We start from the raw sequence: 4110 nt of genomic DNA, 5'->3' as shown, positions 1-4110 counted from the left end.
TTTAGATGTTCAGCATTTTCATTTTTTCATCTCTCCAATACAACGTTTTATCCCTGAATTACTTGCTAAGACTCATCCATAATTTTTCATTATTTGATTTTTTTTTTTTCTAGTTCATCTTCATTTTGACTGCATTATCCATCCTCTTGCATAACTGTCCTTGATCTTCCCTCCTACTAAGAAACTGAACTTCAAGTTTTTATTGCTTTTCAAAGAATAATTCATAAATCATTTATCAAAATATCGCAGAATCAATTGCACTGCCACGTAAGATGGGGAAAGAAAGAGACTAATGACCGTTTTCCTTAAAAGAACACGAAAGGAAACACCAGAGTAACTTTTGGTGAGATTCCACGTCATGAGGTTTCCTCGAACTATTGTCTTTGTATAAGAGAGGAGGACACGGGACAACAGCAGTAAGAGGAATCTCATAAAAAAAACAAAACAGGAAATGTACCTTAACTAGGCAGTAAGCTGAGAAGAGAGAGAGGAGAAAACGAAGGAAATTGTTTTTGTAAGACCTTGGTTTCCCACATTTTGTTGTTAGAAAGTGGAGCTGGATATTTCGTATATATGTTCACACGGACAGGGAGCCGAGATCACAGTAGAGCTCCACTCTTTGAAGAGGCAAGACATCCGAAGTATCGCTCGAGTCACTGAACTGTAGTTGCTTTTCCCGCTGCAAGTACTTATAGAGATGGCAAGGTAAGGTGTAAATATGCTTATTTACAACATAATTTCATTATCGTTATTAGACTTTAAGAGTTCCTTCTTTTATGCCCACGAATAAATAAGATGTCTAAAGAAAGCCCTGTCAGATTCTGTTCTCTTTAAATCAGCATAGTTCATATGTCAAGTTGCACACACACACACATATATATATATATATATATATATATATATATATATATATATATATATATGTATATATATGTATATATGTATAATATATATATATATATATATATATATATATATATAATATATACTCTATATATATATATATATATATATATATAGGATGCGATAACATCAGCTCTAAAGTGTTAATTATTTCGCTGGAATGCAGAGATTATTTTCTGATTTACACAATTCACTCACAAAAACACACACACACACACACACACACACACATATAAATATATTCTCTGAATACTGGAAATCTATTGCTTCCTAGTGTTTTTTCAATATGTTTTTCCAAAAACCGCCGAAATACGAAACGAAGAGAGGAAAAAGCCCTTCAAAGCCCAACTTCGAACTAAGGCTGGGTGAGTTCAGTTCACAAACGAGTCATGGTTGCAGATACCATAGCAACGACCTTACTCTCCCTAACCTCAGGTCGAATCTGGTGCGGGAGAGTTTCTTCATTAACTTTCATATTTGGATAATGATGATAATGGAAGTTTTCAATGGGAACTTAGGTAAAAGGGTGAGAGCTTGGCTAAGAAGGTTTTGGATACTTCTTCTGTGATGAAAGAACAAAGGCTGTTGAATAAAAAAGTGTATAACTCCGAAGTTGGGACGATAAAGACCTAGAAAGTACTGAATAGCAGGGGATGGAAAGACACTGGAATGGGAGAGTTAATATCCAGAAAGCATGACAGTAAATACAACTGAAATGGTGAATGGTGTTGTTTGTGTAGGGGATACTCCATCAATTTGCTGAAGTGCCTCTTGTGTCCTTGTGCAGAGAACTAAAAGTGTCATTTTCACTGAAATGTTAAAAATTAAGAGCCTTTAATGAATGTTTGCCAAGTTTATTAATGTCCCAGCCAAGAAAACTCCTCTGTCGTAGATCATGGTTTAAAGATGAATCAGAGGAAAAATTTTACAAGTATTTTCACGGTCACTTTCAGTAGCATGTATGTAAAATAAAACTTACGATCCATAATTTATAAGCAACATGAACTACAAGAAAGTATTTACATGTTGCAAAGAGTATTAAGAGAGAGAGAGAGAGAGAGAGAGAGAGAGAGAGAGAGAGGAGTGAGAGAGACAGAGCAGAGAGAGAGAGGGAGAGAGAGGGAGGGGGTAAATTATATATTCTGTCGCAAACAAGTTACAACAATATTACTTAATTGATTAACCTTTTCTGTCTCTTTTTTTAACAGGTTCCAAACGATGATGGTGTTCGCCTTTCTTGTCCTGTCTGTTTTCATGATTTCCGACACCACAGCACAGAAAGGAGGTAAAGTTTATAATAATAATAATAATGATAAAAAAAAAGTAATGATAACAAGAATATACGTAGTTGAAAGGCCACCTTTCAAGCATGTAGTCTATATAGAGTTTTCTCTATCTTTCTGATATATTTTTTTTTTTTTTTTTTAGTGTTTACTGCATTCTGCCAGTAACTCGCCGATTTTTGTCATTCTTGGAGAGGAAAGCAGTTGCAAATTTGGGTAGTTTTATTTCGGAAAAGTGAATGAATGTATGATTTTAAGTTATCAGGCGTCGTGACTTCTATGGTCATTGACGCCGATGTTAATTAAAGTGCAGTATATTTAAAATATAATTAAAACTTGTAGGCAGCAACGATGGTAACTGGAATTTCGGACGAATACCATATATCAGTTACGGAGATCTCAGTTACTCCGTAACTGGTAGAGTAATAATAATAATAATAATAATAATAATAATAATAATAATAATAATAATAATAATAATAATAATAATAATATGTAGGTACAAGACCTCTTTACCTTATGAAAGATCGAGAGATATAGGAGAGTTACTGGCAGATTGCATTAACAGAAAACAAATCATACGAAAGGAATGGTTAAAAAAAAAAAAAAAAAAAGCTGTACACACCCAATACAGATGATGCAGCAACGAGTTTCAGCGCCAAAGAGAATAGTTTCTGTTGACGTAGATGTAATAATTTAACTCTTTAAAAACGCTGCTTAAAACTAGTTCACCTTTCATTTCCAGACGACGATGACACGCCACCCGCCTACTGCTGGAGACTTAGTGTCGACTGCGACGCTGATCCAGATCACGAGTGCTGTGGGGTCGGAGGGAATACACCCAGACCTCGCCCTCAGCATGGCGGGAAATAGGAATTTGGTAACGAACGAAACTAGACGTTCCATCAGATCGCATTTACCAGCCCAGGGATGAAAAAAGGATGGCTGTCAACTGAAGGATTACCGCTTGATGATTAACTGAGGATTTTCATCACTTCTCGTGAAGAAAAAGTGTTGGAATTAACTAAATTAACTTTTAACCAGGTGGGGTGACTAGCTGTTTATTTATTTTCATTTGGGAAACGAGTATTGTTTTGATGTATGGGAGATGAATTGATGTAAATTTACGTCGATAGAAGAAATAAATTCCATTCAATAAAAGTCTTCAATCTCATGAATCATTTCTTATTTACTCAAATGATACTAATTTTCTTTTTTGTATTTCTTTCGCTAACGAAGTTTATAAGGAACTACGTAGAACGTTTAAGAAATCTCTTTGATTTAGCTGAACAGCGAACAGGATAAATGAGTATACAGTATATGTAAAATAAATAAGAGGATTAGTGTGGACAATGCTTGGCTAGGTGACCACCAAGAAATGATTCATGCATGGGACAGGTTGTGCTTATAATACTACAGAAAAGATATTGATAGTTGATTTGAACGTTGCTGTGTTGCTGATATTGAGATTTGTTTTCACGAGTTTATCTTGACATTGGTTTTATTTGGGCTAAAGCTCTAATTATGTCCTCTAATGAAATTTTTTGCACAACTAGAAAAGGCGCGAGAATTTTTGACATCTCATCGTTTTTTAAAACCGTAACTATTCTTTTTCCATTCTTCAAGTTATCTCACCTCTCATGCTGATATGGTTTTACTCATGGTGTATTTTGATCTGAATATCACCTTCACATTGGTTTTAGTTTTTGACCGTCGGCGGAAGAACGCAAAACCAAATCCCTGTTTATGTGTGCTGTCAATGCGAATAAAATGGCGGAACGGCGCTTCGCGCCTTATCCATATTTAAAGATTCTTGCACGGTAATGATGTTGTATTTCTTTACGCCGATTTCCTATCATACTCAGATGTCAATATCTAAAATTTTTCAAAGGAAAATAATTGATATTCGTGCAAGGCTGCACAA

The 4110-nt window shown here is 35.0% G+C and overlaps 1 long non-coding RNA gene across 1 annotated transcript; it reads left to right on the top strand.

Moving 5' to 3' along the window:
• Positions 1-562: 562 nt before the first annotated feature.
• On the top strand, positions 563-3360 carry LOC136828716 (uncharacterized). Its single transcript, XR_010850198.1, has 3 exons — positions 563-705; positions 2112-2188; positions 2932-3360. It is a non-coding gene; the product is annotated as an uncharacterized lncRNA (long non-coding RNA).
• The last annotated feature ends 750 nt before the right edge of the window (positions 3361-4110 follow it).

Source organism: Macrobrachium rosenbergii, chromosome 3, assembly GCF_040412425.1.
Source record: "Macrobrachium rosenbergii isolate ZJJX-2024 chromosome 3, ASM4041242v1, whole genome shotgun sequence".
Lineage (NCBI taxonomy): Eukaryota > Metazoa > Arthropoda > Malacostraca > Decapoda > Palaemonidae > Macrobrachium > Macrobrachium rosenbergii.
Note: the sequence above shows the minus strand (reverse complement) of the source record. Positions and strands in the feature narration are given on the sequence as shown.